The sequence below is a fragment of the Jaculus jaculus genome, chromosome 7, assembly GCF_020740685.1.
Source record: "Jaculus jaculus isolate mJacJac1 chromosome 7, mJacJac1.mat.Y.cur, whole genome shotgun sequence".
NCBI lineage: Eukaryota > Metazoa > Chordata > Mammalia > Rodentia > Dipodidae > Jaculus > Jaculus jaculus.
Window position 1 is genome coordinate 118497776 of NC_059108.1, and position 15173 is coordinate 118512948.

General features: G+C 43.9%; 2 non-coding genes across 2 annotated transcripts; both read right to left on the reverse strand.

The window, feature by feature from the left end:
* Nucleotides 1-6973: 6973 nt before the first annotated feature.
* On the reverse strand, nt 6974-7080 carry LOC123462415. Its single transcript, XR_006638237.1, has one exon. It is a non-coding gene; the product is annotated as a U6 spliceosomal RNA (small nuclear RNA).
* Nucleotides 7081-8134: 1054 nt separating this feature from the next.
* Nucleotides 8135-8241, reverse strand: LOC123462458. Its single transcript, XR_006638280.1, has one exon. It is a non-coding gene; the product is annotated as a U6 spliceosomal RNA (small nuclear RNA).
* Between the last annotated feature and the right edge of the window lie 6932 nt (nt 8242-15173).

Consider the following 15173-nt stretch of genomic DNA (forward strand, 5'->3'; position numbering starts at 1 on the left):
TTGAGACAGAATCTCACTCTAACCCAGGCTGACCTGGAACTTACCGTAGCCCAGGCTGAGCCTGAATACACCTCAGCCTCCTGAGTGCCTGGATTAAAGGCACAAGCCACCATACCCAGCTCTAGATATTATTTTATATTATCTCCAAGCACTTTTAATAAGTCTGATTGGGCCAGTTGTGGTGGCACACGCCATTAATCCCAGCACTCGGGAGGCAGAGGTAGGAGGATTGCTGTGAGTTCAAGGCCACCCTGAGACTCCATAGTGAATTCCAGGTCAGCCTGGGCTAGGGTGAGACCCTACCTCGAAAAACAATGACAACAAAAAGTCTGATTGGAGCCCATCTATTATTTCTATGGATACTGTCAAAATGCTTTAACAAAAACACATTATTTATTTACTTACTTACGTGTGTGTGTGTACACACTGGGGTCTCTTGCAGCTACAGAGGAATTCCTATCTGGCTTTATGTGGGTGGCTGGGGAATTGAACTTGGGCCAGCAGGTTTTGCAAGCAAGTCCCAGGGTCTCATGTTGCTCAAGCCTTGAACTAGCTATGTAGCTGAGATGACCTTGAACTCCTGAGACTCCTGTTTCCACCTCCTGAGTACTGGGTTGCAGATCCATGTCACTATATGAGTTTTAAAACATGTTTTTCCCCTGACAAATAGAAACATATTCACTTGTTCAATCATTTACTGAAGTATCCTTTCCACTAGATGTCACTATTGCACTTAAAAAATAAATATGATCCAAAATGCTATTTAGCCTTCTTTCTTTTTCTGCCAAAGAACCACCAGCCAGCCACGGTGGCACATGCCTGTAAGCCCAGTCTGCCAGAGGTGAAGGCAGGAGGACAGAGTTCAGGGGCAACCTTGACCACATGAGACATTCTCAAAAAAAAAAAAAAAGGAAAGAGAAGAAGAGAAAATACCATGACAATCAAGAATGATGGAACATGCCTATAACCACGTACACGGGCAGCAGAAGCAGGAGGATCCTGAGCTCAAGACCATAGTGACTTCTGGCACCAAGTCTGCCCCAAATAAGAATGTTAAATTAGGTGTTTGCCTGTGGAGCCTAAGGACCCTAGTTCAATTCCCCAGGACCCATGCAAGCCAGATGCACAAAGGGGAGCATGTGTTGGAGTTTCTGTGCAGTGGCTGAAGGCCCCGGCATACCCACTCTCTCTATCTACCTCTCTCGCTCTCTCAAATAAATAAATGAAAAAAAATTTTTTTTAAAAGAATGTTAACAGCACCTGGGAGGCAGAAGTAGGAGGATCACCATGAACTTGAGGCCACCCTAAGATTACATAGTTAATTTCAGGTCAGCCTGGGCCAGAGTGAAACACTACCTCAGAAAACAAAACAAACAAACAAAAAAAGAATGTTAAAATAACACTATCTAGGTTTAAGTCCTGAATGTCTATGATCCCTCATTTTCTGGGAATCTCACAAGCAAGACTTTTTTTTTGTTTTTTTTGTTTTTTTGAGGTAGGGTTTCACTTTAGTCCAGGCTGACCTGGAATTCTCTATGTAGTCTCAGGCTGGCCTTGAACTCATGGTGATCATCCTACCTCTGCCTCCCAAGTGCTGGGTTTAAAGGCGTGCGCCACCACGCCTGGTGAAGACTCTAAACTGATTACACTGCTTTGCTGTCTCAGCTCTCACCTCCACTGACCAATTTGACTCTGATCTGACCTGTTTCAATCCCAGAACCAGCTTTTTTTTTATTATTAAAGAAATTTTATTGATAACTTCCATAATTACAGACAAACCATGACAGTTCCCTGCTCCCTCACTTCCCCTTCACAACTATGCTGCCCACTATATCCAAGAACCAACTTGTTGATGATGGAAAGCAGTTAGCACACCTTTCCATAATTTTCTTTCTCTCACATTTGATGTGAGAATTTGAGATCTTTGAGATGATGGGGCCTTTTTTGGTTCTTGGTTGAGCTTTTTTTTTTTTTAAAGTTTTTATTTATTTATTAGAGACAGAAAGAGGGAGGAGAGAGAGAGAAATTGAGAGAAAGAATGGGCTCTCCAAGGTCTCTAGCTACTGCAAATGAAATCCAGACGCACACACCACCTTGTGCATCTGGCTTACATGGGCCCTGGAGAATCAAACCTGGGTCCTTAGGCTTTACAGGTAAGTGCCTTAACCACTAAGCCATCTCTCCAGCTCCTTGGTTGGGCTTAAAAATATATTTTATTTTTTCTGGGCATGGTAGCACACGCCTTTAATCCCAGCACTCGGGAGGCAGAAGTAGGAGGATCACCGTGAGTTTGAGGCCAGCCTGAGACTACATAGTGAATTCCATGTCATCTTAAGCTAGAGTGAGACCCTACCTCGAAAAACCAAAAAAAAAAAAAAAAAAAAAAATTTATATATTTATTTAGAGAGAAAAATAAGTAGGTGGGCAGGGAAGGGAGAGAGACGATGGGTGTGCCAGGGCCTTCGCTGCTGGAAACAAACTCCAGATAGTGCACCCCCTTTGTGCATCTGGCTTACATGGGTCCTGGGGAATAGAACCTGGGTCCTCTGGCTTTGCAGGCAAGTGCCTTAACCACTAAGCCATCCCTCCAGCACTTGGTTGGGCTTTTAACTCAGGAGTTAGGGTGTCAGATGCTCACAGCAGCACAAAACTTGCACTGAGCCAGAGGCCTCCCAGTTCTTGCCTTATAAATTAGACAAATAAAATCCACAGACTATATGGGATGAGGTTTAGAAAGATTTTATTGATTTAACTGATGTTTCTACATTTTCAATACCTGTAGACAACTACAGACCAAATATATATATATTTGGTTTTTCTTTTTTCTTCTTCTTTTTTTTTTAAGGTAGGGTCTCACTCTATCTAGCTCTGGCTGACCTGGACTTCACTATGCCATCTCAGGGTGGCCTTGATTTCACGGTGATCCTCCTACTTTTGCTTCCCGAGAGCTGGGATTAAAGGCATGGGCTACCACGCCCGGCTATTTTGGTTTTTCAAGGTAGGGTCTCACTGTAGCCCAGGCTGACCTGGGATTCACTATGGAGTCTCAGGGTGGCCTTGAACTCGTGGCAATCCTCCTACCTCTGCTTCCCAAGTGCTGGGATTAATGGCGTGCACCACCACACCTGGCCAGACCAAAAATAGTAAATGGGAAATTATAGGAAGAATGAGAATTCGTAAGTTGTTTTTTTTTTTTTTTTTTGCTTTGTTTTGTTTTTCGAGGTAAGGTCTCACTCTAGTCCAGGCTGACCTGGAATTAACTCTGTCATCTCGGGGTGGCCTCAAACTCATGGCAATCCTCCTACCTCTGCCTCCTGAGTGAAATTCGTAAGTTTTAAATGGCTTGCTAAAATATATTGTTATGGTTGTTCTATTTATTATTAGTTGTTAATCTCTTAGTGCACCTAATTTGTAAATGAAACTTTATAATAAATATGTCTGTACAGGTAAAAACAGAGAATTCACGCTGGGTGTGTGGTGGCACACGTTTTTAATCCCAGCACTCAGGAGGCAGAGGTAGGAGGATCACCATGAGTTCAAGGCCACCTTGAGACTACATAGTAAATTCCAGGTCAGCCTGGGCTAGAGTGAGACCCTATGTCAAAAAACAAAAACAAAGAGCTGGGCGTGGTGGCGCAGGACTTTAATCCCAGCACTCGGGAGGCAGAGGTAGGAGGATTGCCTTGAGTTCGAGGCCACCTGAGACTACATTAGTGAATTCCAGGTCAGCCTGAGCTAGACTGAGACCTTGCCTCGAAAAACAAAACAAAACAAACCCCAAAAAGCTCATGTTAAAATTATTACATGACAACCCTTCTTTACTCCAGAATTTATAAATAATAATTTAGTTTTTCTTTTCTTATTGTATTTATTAACACAATAGGGATGGGAACTTGTACTAGAATTGTGAGCTGCTAAATGATTCCCTATGCCTGAAATTATGTTGAAAAATAACAGACGGAGCACTGTAGGATTCCAGCAGAATTCCTGCCGGATATGACACGTGTGCCACAGAGAACAGTTTCTTATCTCAGTCAGAAGCCTACTAAAGGTTACCAAAAACAAACACATTAAAAAAAAAAAAAAACAAGAGAAAGACAAAAGGACAAACTGCCTTCAGCTATGTGCATAAACAAACTCTGAAGAAAAAAGATGCTTTAAAAAATCACCAAACATGGGCTGGAAAGATGGCTTAGTGGTTGAGCACTTGACTGTTAAAGCCTAAGGACCCCGGTTCAAGGCTCAATTCCCCAGTACCCAAATAAGCCAGGTGTACAAGGTGGTGCATGCAATCTGGAGTTCGTTTACAGTGGCTGGAGGCCCTGGTGTGCTCATCCTCTCTTTACCTGCCTCTTTCTCTCTCAAATAAATAAATAAAAAGAAATTTTTGTTGTTGTTGTTTTGTTTTGTTTTGCAAGGTAGGGTCTCACTCTAGCCCAGGCTCAATTAGAATTCACTCTGTCTTCTCAGGGTGACCTCGAACTCAACTACATTCCTCCTCCCTCTGCCTCCTGAGTGCTGGGATGGAAAGTGTGTGCCACCACGCCCAGCAGAAATATATGTATTTTTAAAATCACCAAACAGAGAGTGGGGTGAAGCCTAATTTGGATCTGGCCTGTAACCACCAGTAACAGAATTCAATTGCTACCCACATTAAGCTTTTTGTTTGTTTTGTTTTTTGTTTTTGAAGTACTATCTTGAGCTAGTTCAGGCTGACCTGGAATTCACTGTGTAGTCTCAGGCTGGCCTTGAACTCTCAGTGATCCTCCTACCTCTGCCTCCCAAGTGCTGGGTTTAAAGGCATGCACCACCTGGCCTGGCTCCCATTGAGCTGTTGATCAGAGAGACCTATGAGGTCCCCAAAACAAGACAGGCTTCTGTCAAAGCTCTTGATTACCTACCTGAACTAAAAGGTAAAACCCTGTTTCTAAAGACATTATATGCTGCTGACATAGAACACCGAGAGGCCTCACTGGAATCTGGAAGGCAGCCAGACCCCATATGGTCGCCTGTTGATTGCTGGAAAGCATTTAATGAGCTATAGGGGGAAAGTGGCCAACAATGATGTCACAAGCAGGGGTCAAAGCTATTCAGAAGCAACAGCCTGACAAGAAGTACACACCACTGCAATGGTTGCACACAGCCTTGGTGGGTAACCGGTCACTTTCTGATTGGCTAAGAGAGCCACTTAGTGGAAAGGAACCTATAGCTGGAACTGGGAACCAGGTCAGAATCCTATGAAGACCAAGATTATGGTTTCCAACAAGCTCCCACTAGTCTTTGGCTAAAAGAGGCGCTACCTCCATCAAAATCTCCCTAAAGTAACAATGTTTATCCCATTTAACCTATGCTGACTTCATTCCTCTTGGGAGAATCTGTGTTTCTTTCTCAGAAGGTAGGTAGTAAGACCCAAGGGGACAAACCACCCCTCGCACGTGAGCCAAGGCCCTGGTGAAACCACAGGAGAGCTGGGGAGATGAGCAAGAGAGCTGTTTCCGTGGTGAGCCTGACAGTCAGCACCAGCGTGAAGGAGACACACTCTGAGGACACTCAACACCTACCAAAGCAGAGATCCAGAGGTTCCTAAGAGCTCATCACTAAAATAGACTTAAAACTCACCCACCGCTGGCCAGGCGTGGTGGCGCGCACCTTTAATCCCAGCACTCGGAGACAGAGGTAGGAGGATCGCTGTGAGTTTGAGGCCACCCTGAGACCCCATAGTGAATTCTAGGTCAGCCTGGGCTAGAATGAAACCCTACCTTGAAAAACAAACAAACCAATAAATAAATAAACAAACCTCACCTACTACAACTCAGGGAATTTTGCTGAAGAAGGGGCAGAAAGATGGTAAGAGCCACAGGTTGAAACATCATGCTCAGAAGCATTGCCTCCCCCCAATAACTGACGACTGCTCCCACAACGCATAACCCACAACCCCGTGGGGAATACCAGAAACCCCACAAAAGAGGGCCCTCAGCGGAATTGGGGCAGGGAGAAGGAAAGTAACGGTACCAACACACGATGTGCCCATACAAAAAGTATACTCATAATAAAAAATTAAAAATTACAAACATGGGCTGGAGAGATGGCTTAGCGGTTATGCGCTTGCCTGTGAAGCCTAAGGACCCCGGTTCGAGGCTCAGTTCCCCAGGTCCCACGTTAGCCAGATGCACAAGGGGGCGCACGCGTCTGGAGTTCGTTTGTTTGCAGAGGCTGGAAGCCCTGGCGCGCCCATTCTCTCTCTCTCCCTCTATCTGTCTTTCTCTCTGTGTCTGTCACTCTCAAATAAATAAATAAATAAAAATTTAAAAAAAAATTACAAACATGTTAAAATTGAGCTAAATGTTATAGATAGAAGAAAATACAATGGAAGTATTAAACTATTATGAATAGAATATGTCAATACATGTATTTTTATTTATTTATTTGTTAGACAGAGAAATAGAGAGAGGGGGGGGAGAAAGGGGGCACCAGGGCCTCTAGCCACTGCAAACGAACTCCAGATGTGTTGTCCCCTTGTGCATCTGGCTAACGTGGGTTCTGGGGAATTGAACCTGGGTCCTTTGGCTTTGCAGGAAAATGCCTTAACTGCTAAGGAATCCCTCTAGCCCCCCCCCATATATATATATATATGATTTATTTTTGAAAAGGCTGGAGAGATGGCTTAGCAGCTAAGGTGTTTGCAAAGCCAAAGGACCCAGGTTCAACTCCCCAGGCCTACACAAGGTGGCGCATGTGTCTAGAATTCATTTGCAGCGACTGGAGATGTTCTCAATTGGTATTGTGTAGCATGCATTAAGCCCTGGGTTCCAATTGCAGTACTGCATAAAACAGAGTACAATGGTGTATGCCTATGACCCCAGCACTTGGGAGGTAGAAACTGGAAGATTAGAAGTCTAATGTCATTCTCATCTACATAAGGAGTTCAAGGATGGCCTCAGCTGATATTATTATTTTATTATTATTATTTTTTTAAAATATGGAACGCTTCACGAATTTGCGTGTCATCCTTGCGCAGGGGCCATGCTAATCTTCTCTGTATCGTTCCAATTTTAGTATATGTGCTGCCGAAGCGAGCACTTATTATTTTGTTGAAAAACAAAAATAAATCATCAATAGTTATGAAATGCTAAAATATTTTGTTTATTTATTGATTGAGAGAAGGAGAATAGACGCACCAGGGCCTCTAGCCATTGCAAATGAAGACTAGATGTATATACCACCTTGTGCATCTGGCTTTATGTGGGTACTGGGTAATGAAACCTGGGTCCTTTGGCTTTGCTGACAAGTGTCTTAACCACTAAGCCATCTCTCCAGCGCCTTCCACAAAAGTTTGATGAGCAGTCAAATGGTGTGTTTCATTCAGTAAAAGGGAAAAATAAGTTTATGCCATACACACTGTTTGGTGGTTTTTTTTTTTTCTTATTTCTTATTTATTTGTTTATTTCAGAGAGAAAAAAAGACAGAGGCCTTAAACTCACAGTGATCCTTCTACCTCTCAAGTGTCTGGGATCAAAGGCATGTGCCACCATGCCCTGTATTTTTTGCTTTTGTAATTTTTTTTTGTCTCGAACCCTTTGTGTTGCTAATATCTATGACTGACTTTGGTTTAGGTTTGTGCATTGAAAATCCAGATCATCTTTGGCTATTCTTTCATTGAAAATTTTTCAATAGACACATAATGTACATATCCCTGGAGTGCAGTGTGATCATTCGACATGCATACAAATATGCATTTCCCTGTTTTGTACTTTCGTCAGTGTGCACGCACGCTCACAGCCCACACCCAGTCCATCCGTGTGGGAGGTCAGCACTGAGCTCCTTTTTTATTGACAAATTTAAAGCTATATATATTTTTTGTAATCTCTGATGTGTTTTTTACTTACTCTGATACGTAATATTTCTTCTATTTTTTGAGGGTCTCACTCTAGCCCAGGCTGATGTGGAATTCACTATGTAGTCTCAGGCTGGCCTAAAACTCAGAGTGATCCTTCTACCTCTGCCTCCTGAGTACTGGGATTAATGGTATTATTTTTTTAAGTATTTATTTTAAAAATTTTTATTAGCATTGTCCATGATTATAAAAAAATATCCCATGGTAATTTCCTCCCTCCCCCCCACACTTTCCCCTTTGAAAAATATGGAACACTTCATGAATTTGTGTGTCATCCTTGCTCAGGGGCCATGCTAATCTTCTCTTTATCGTTCAAATTTTAGTATATGTGCTGCCGAAGCGAGTATGGATTAATGGTATTATATGTAACATTTCTATTGTCATTATTTAAGCTATCTTCTTTGTATTATATTTTCCATTTCATCCAGCAGTTATTTTCTATTTTTATTTTGTCATTATTATTATTATTATTATTATTATTATTATTGAAGTAGGGTCTTTCTCTAGTCCAGTCTGACCTGAAATTCACTATGTAGGTAGTCTCAGGCTAAAGCAATCCTCCTCTCTGCCTCCTGAGTGCTAGGATTAAAGGTTTGTATTACCACGCCTGGCTGTTTTTGTTTGTATGTTTGTTTGTTTGTTTGTTTTTTAAGGTAGGATTTCATTCTAGCTCAGGCTGACCTGGAATTCACTATGCAGTCTCAGGGTGGCCTCAAACTCACGGTGATCCTCCTACCTCTGCCTCCCAAGTGCTGGGGTTAAAGGCATGCGCCACAATGCCTGGCTTTTTAATTTATTTTTTATTTTTTATTTTTTGAGGTAGGGTTTCACTCTAGCCCATGCCTTCCAAGTGCTGAAATTAAAGGCCTGCACCACCATGCCTGGCACACTTCTTTGTTTTTATTAAGTTTTACTCATTTATTTGCATATGTAAGTGCATATTTGTATGCACATGTGCCAGGGCCAAGTCTTGCTGCTACAAATGAACACCAGATACTTGCATGGTGGCTTGGGAATTAAACCTCAGGCTATTGGGCTTTGCAATCAAGAGCCTTTAAATGCTGAACTCCCCGCCCCCACAGCAGTTCCTTCATAGAGCACTTTTTATGAGAGAGAGAGAATGAATTGATTCACCGGGGTCTCCATCCACTGCCATTAAACTCCACACATGTGCCACCGTGTGCACATGCGTGATTTTGCACTTGTTTCACCTTGTGCATCTGGTTTACGTGGGACCTGAGGAGTCCTTAGGATTCACTGGAAAGCACCTTCACTGTTAAGCCATCTCTCCAGCCTCATAGAGCACTTTTAAAGTTTTAGGAGGAGAGCATTATTTTATTTTTCTTTTTTGTGGGTAGGGAGAGTAGTTAAGACGTGTTCTTTTTTTTGGCGGCGGGGGAATTTTGAGGTAGGGCCTCACTCTAGCCTAGGCTGACCTGGAATTCGCTATGTACTCTCAGGCTAGTCTTGAACCCACAACAATCATCCCATCTCTACCTCCCGGGTGCTGGGATTAAAGGCGTGCACCACCACTCCAGTTTTAAGGCATGGTCTTTTTATGTGGCACTGGCATGCTGCTGTGTAGTGGTGGATGGCTTTGAACTTGTGATCCTCCTGCCTCTGTCTCTCACATGCTGGGATTACAGATGTGTCACCACGCATGGCTACTTTTTGTTTTATTTTAGAGAGAGAGAGAGGGAATTGGTGCTCCAGAGCCTCAGTCACGGCAATTGAACTCCAGACATCTGTGCCACCTAGTATGCATGCGTGACCTTGCCCTTGCTTCACTTTGTGCATCTGGCTTACATGGGAACTCGAGAGAGATCAAACATGGGTCCTTAGGCTTCATAGGCAAGTGTCTTAACTGTTAAGCCATCTCTCCAGCTCAGCTATTTTTTTATTGAATATTTTTGTTTATTTATTTGAGATATAGAGGGAAAGAATGGGCATGTTAGGGTCTCCAACTGCTGCAAATGAACTCCAGATGCTTGTGCCACCTTGTGTATCTGGCTTGATGTGGGTACTGGGATATCGAATTCATGTCATTAAGCTTTGTAGGCAAGGGCCTTAACCTCTCAGCCAACTCTCCAGTCCCTTAGCTTTTATTTTTTCACTTTTGCAAGGTAGAGTCTTACTCTAGCTCAGGCTGACCTGGAATTCACTGTGTAGTCTCTGGGTGGCCTCAAACTCACGGTGATCCTCCTACCTCTGCCTCCCGAGTGCTGGGATTGAAGGCGTCCTCCACCATGCCTAGCTAAGGTTTTGTTTTGTTTTGAGTTAGGGTCTCGCGCTAGCCCAGGCTGACCTGGAATTCACTATGTAGTCTTAGGGTAGTCTTGAACTCACACTGATGCTTCTACCTGTGCCTCTGGGGTGCTGTTATTAACGGTGTGCGCCACCGTGCCTGGCTCCCCCTGCCTATTTTTTATTACTATATTTTAAAACATTTATCTGCAAGAAGAGAGAGAGAATTGGCATAAGAGGACCTCTTGCCACCTGCAAATGAATACCAGATTCACGTGCCACTTTGTTCATTTGACTTATATGGGTGCTGGGGAATCAAACACAGCCTTTGTAAGCAAGCACCTTTAATTGCTGAGCCATCTCTCTAGCTCTTTATGACTTGTTTTTCTTTTCTTTACTTTTTCCTTTTTTTTTTTTTGAAGCAGGGTCTCCCTCTAGCTCAGGCTGACCTGGAATTTACTGTATAGTCTCAGGGTGGCCACAAACTCTTGGCAATCCTCCTACCTCTGCCTCCCAAGATTAAAGGCGTGTGCCACCATGCCTGGCTATTTTTATTTATTTTTTTAGACAGAGGGTGTATGCGCAGTGAGAGACAGAGAGAGAGAGAGAATTGGTATACCAGGGCCTCAACTATTACATTCAAACTCCAGATGCTTGTGTTGCCTAGTGGGCATGTGCAACCTTGCACTTGCCTCACCTCTGTGTGTCTGGCTAACGTGGGATCTAGAGAGTTGAACATGGATACTTAGGCTTCGCAGGCAAGCGCCTTGACTACTAAGCTATCTCTCCAGTCCTTCTTTACTTTTTTATTTTTATTTATTTTTTATTTGAGAGAGAGAGAGAGAGGTGACTGGTGCACCAGGACCTTAGCCACTGCAATTGAACTCCAGATGTTTTCACTACCTAGTGGGCATGTGCGACCTTGTGTTTGTGTCACCTTTGTGCATCTGGCTTATGTGGGATCTGGAGAGAGATTGAACATGGGTCCTTAGGCTTCACAGGCAAGTGTATTAACCACTAAGCCATCTTTCCACTCTAGTTTTTATTTTTTGAGGTGGGGTCTCAGGTTAGACCAGGTTGACTTGGAACTCACTATAGTCCCAGGTTGGTCTCGAGTTTATAGTGATCCTCCTACTTCTGTCTCCCAAGTGTTGGGGATTCAAGGTGTGTGCCAACACATCTGGCCCCTTATTGTTTGTTTGTTTTGTTTGTTGAGGTAGGGTCTTTCTCTAACCCAGGCTGACCTGGAATTCGCTATGTAGTCTTAGGGTGGCCTCGAACTCACAATGATCCTCCTACCTCTGCCTCCTGAGTGCTGGGATTAAAGGTGTGTGTCACTGTGTCCTGCCTTTTATTAATTTTTTTGCTTTTTTTGAGGTAGGGTCTTACTCTAGCTCAAGCTGACTTAGAATTCACTCTGTAGTGTAAGGGTAGCCTTAAATTCATGATGATTCTCCTGCCCCTGCTTTATTACTTAAAAAAATATTTATTTGGAAGAGAAAGAGAGAGAGGCAGATAGAGAGAATGGGCACACCGGGGCGCCTCTAGCCACTGCAAATGAACTCCAGACGCATGTGCTACCTTGTGTAACTGGCTTATGTGGGTACTGGGGAATTGAACCTGGGTCCTTTAGGCTTGACCAGTCTGTACTACAGAGTGAGTTTCAGGCCAGCCTGGTCTAGAGTGAGACCCTGCCTCAAAACAAACAACCAATAACAAAAAAGAAAGAGCCAGGCATGGTAGCACATGACTTTAATTCCAGCACTTGGGAGGCAGAGGTAGGAGGATTGCCATGAGTTTGAGGCCACCCTGAGACTACATAGTGGATTACCCGTCAGCCTGGGCTAGAGTGAGACCCTACCTAGAACAAAACAAAACAAAACAAGCCTGGGCTGGAATGAGACCCTACCTAAAAAAAACCCACAAAACTTGTTTAGCATTTTTAAGTGATTTTTTTTGAGGTAGAGTTTCGTTCTAGCCCAGGCTGACCTGGAATTCACTATGTAGTCTCAGTGCTGAGATTAAAGGCGTGCGCCACCACACCCGGCTCAGATGAATTTTTAAAATGGGACCCTATTATGTACCCCACATTGGCCTCAACTCTCAATCCTCCTGCCTCACCTCCTGAGAGCTGTGATTACACGGTTCGGTCAACACACGCAGCTTGCCTAGGCTCTAATTCAGGCACTGTAGCTACTAATTTTATGCCATTAGTAAACACGTTACTTGGAGGCCTCAACCTGACCCTGGTTATACAACTGAGGCTAGTTGTGGAGTTTAAAAGTATACGGTATTCTAATTTATCAATTCAGTAAAAGTGCTCTTTGAAATGAAACCTTTGAAAACCCCACAGCTACAGACTAAAATAATTGCAGTAAAGGCAGTTATTACTCGCATGCTCCTCTGCCTGTTAGCTCCGCACTTTTGGCACACTCCCTCTTTGTACCGTAGCATATTCTTGCTAACTTTTCTTCAGATTGCACAACGCTGGACTCTGATTCATTGTTTTGGCCATGCCTACTTGCACTTTGCTGTACACAGCTTTCTGCTTTTGTCCGAACAATGGATGGCACTGGTCGAGGGAGCAATTAACCACTGTTTATTTCTGTTCCTTTCTCGGGTGGCAGGAAGCAAGACCAGGAGGAGATAAGGAGTTCGGACCTTTACAGGGTGTGATCGGACTTTTTGACAAAGAATAACAGAGCTGTTTTTCTGGCCAACTATTTTTATTCCTGGTTTGTATATGTGCTCCCAAAGGGTTGAAAAATACCGTGGCAAAAGATTGTTCCTTGAGGTGAGCAGAGATGAGATACTGACAAGGGAGACTTAAGCGCTAAGCCAATTTCCTTTATCTTCTCCTTCTACGTCTCCCTCTCCCTCCTCTTCTCCTTCTTCTTTTTAGTTTTTCAAGGTTGGGTCTCGCTGTAGCCCAGGCTGACCTGGAAATCACTATGTAGTCTCAGGCAGGCCTTGGACTCCCGGGGATCCTCCTACCTCTGTCTCCTGAATGCTGAGATTAAAGGCCAGTGCCACCACACCCGGTTTCTTTTTGTTCTTACTGGTAACATAGAGGGACAGACAAGAAAATGTTTCATCTGCTGGGAAGCATGGATACTTGCCTCCAGAAAACAATTCTTTGTGTCGCTATTCAATACACTGTCCCTGTATCCAGTTCCATTGTTACCACTTAATAATGTTGGGGTTGATAGAGAGCTGACTCTACTGGTTACATTACTCCGTTAGGTGCCCACCACGGAGAATCACTTGCTCATTACTTTGTACTCATTCTTGCTAAATGTAGATGCAGTTCCACAGTAGTCTACATGGAACCCACATACAAGACTGGAATGAAATTCCTAGGAGAAAATCAATTGCTTTTCTTTTTTTTTTATTTCTATTTTTTTGAGGGTCTCATTCTAGCATAGGCTGGCCTTGAACTCACAGCCTCCCAAGTGCTGGGATTAAAGGAGGTGTGGACCATCATGCCCAGTCCAAATGCATTTTTGACTAATTAATTTATTTATTTGGTTTTTCCAGGTAAGGTCTCACACTAGCCCAGGCTGATCTGGAATTCACTATGTAGTCTCAGGGTGGCCTTGAACTCATGGTGATCCTCCTGCCTCTGCCTCCTGAGTGCTGGGATTAAAGGCGTGTGCGACCACACCTGGCTTTTTTTTTTTTTTTAACTTTTTATTTATTTATTTGAGAGAGACAAACACAGAGAGAAAGACAGATGGAGGGAGAGAGAGAGAATGGGCGCGCCAGGGCTTCCAGCCTCTGCAAACGAGCTCCAGATGCGTGCGCCCCCTTGTGCATCTGGCTAATGTGGGTCCTGGGGAACCGAGCCTCGAACCGGGGTGCTTAGGCTTCACAGGCAAGCGCTTAACCGCTAAGCCATCTCTCCAGCCCCACACCTGGCTTTATTATTATTATTTATTTATTTGACAGAAAGAGGGAGAGAGAGAGAATGGGCGTGCCAGGTCCTCTGGCCATTGCAGACAGACACCAGACTTGTGCGCCCCCTTGTGCATCTGGCTAATGTGGGTCCTGGGGAATCAAACTTGAATCCTTTGGCTTTGCAGGCAAACACCTTAACTGGTAAGCCATCCCTCCAGCCCTGAATTCTTTTTAAATTTTATTTATTTATTTATTTATTTGAAAGTGACAGAGAGAGAAAGGCAGAGAGAGAGAGAGAGAGAGAGAGAGAGAGAGAGAGAGAATGGGCGTGCCATGGCCTCAGCAGCTGCAAACGAACTCCAGACGCGTGTGCCCCCTTGTGCATCTGGCTATCGTGGGTCCTGGGGAATTGAGCCTCAAACGGGGGTCCTTAGGCTTCACAGGCAAGTGCTTAACTGCTAAGCCATCTCTCCAGCCCCCTGCATTTTTTAAAAAAAATATTTTGTTTTTAGCTGGGTGTGGTGGCACATGCCTGTAATCCTAGCACTTGGGAGGCAGAGGTAGGAGGATCACATAGAGTTCGCGGTCACCCTGAGACTACATAGTGAATTTCAGGTCAGCCTGAGCTAGAGTGAGACCCTACCTTGAAAAAAATTTTTTTATTTATTTATAGGGGGTGCAAGATGGGTGCTCCAAGGCCTCTGCCACTGCAAAGGAACTCCAGACACATGCACCTTGTGCATCTGGCTTATGTAGATTCCGAGGAGCCGAACCTGGGTCCTTAGGTTTTGCAGGCAAGTGAGTTAACCACTAAGCAGTCTCTTCAGACCCTGTATTCTTAAAAAAATTATTTATGAGGGCGGTGCTGGAGAGATGGCTTAGTGACTAAGGCACTTGTCTGCAAAGCCAAAGGATACAGGTTTGATTCCCCAGGACCACATAAGCCAGATGCATAAGGTGGCCATGCATCGGGAATTTGTCTGAGAGGCTGGAGGCCTTGGCATGACCATTCGCTCTGTCTCCCTCTCTGAAATAAATAAAAATTAAAAAATTTACAAAATTTATTGATGGAGCTGGAGAGATGGCCCAGTGGTTAAAAGTGCTTGCTTGCAAAGTCTGATGACCTGAGTTCAATTCC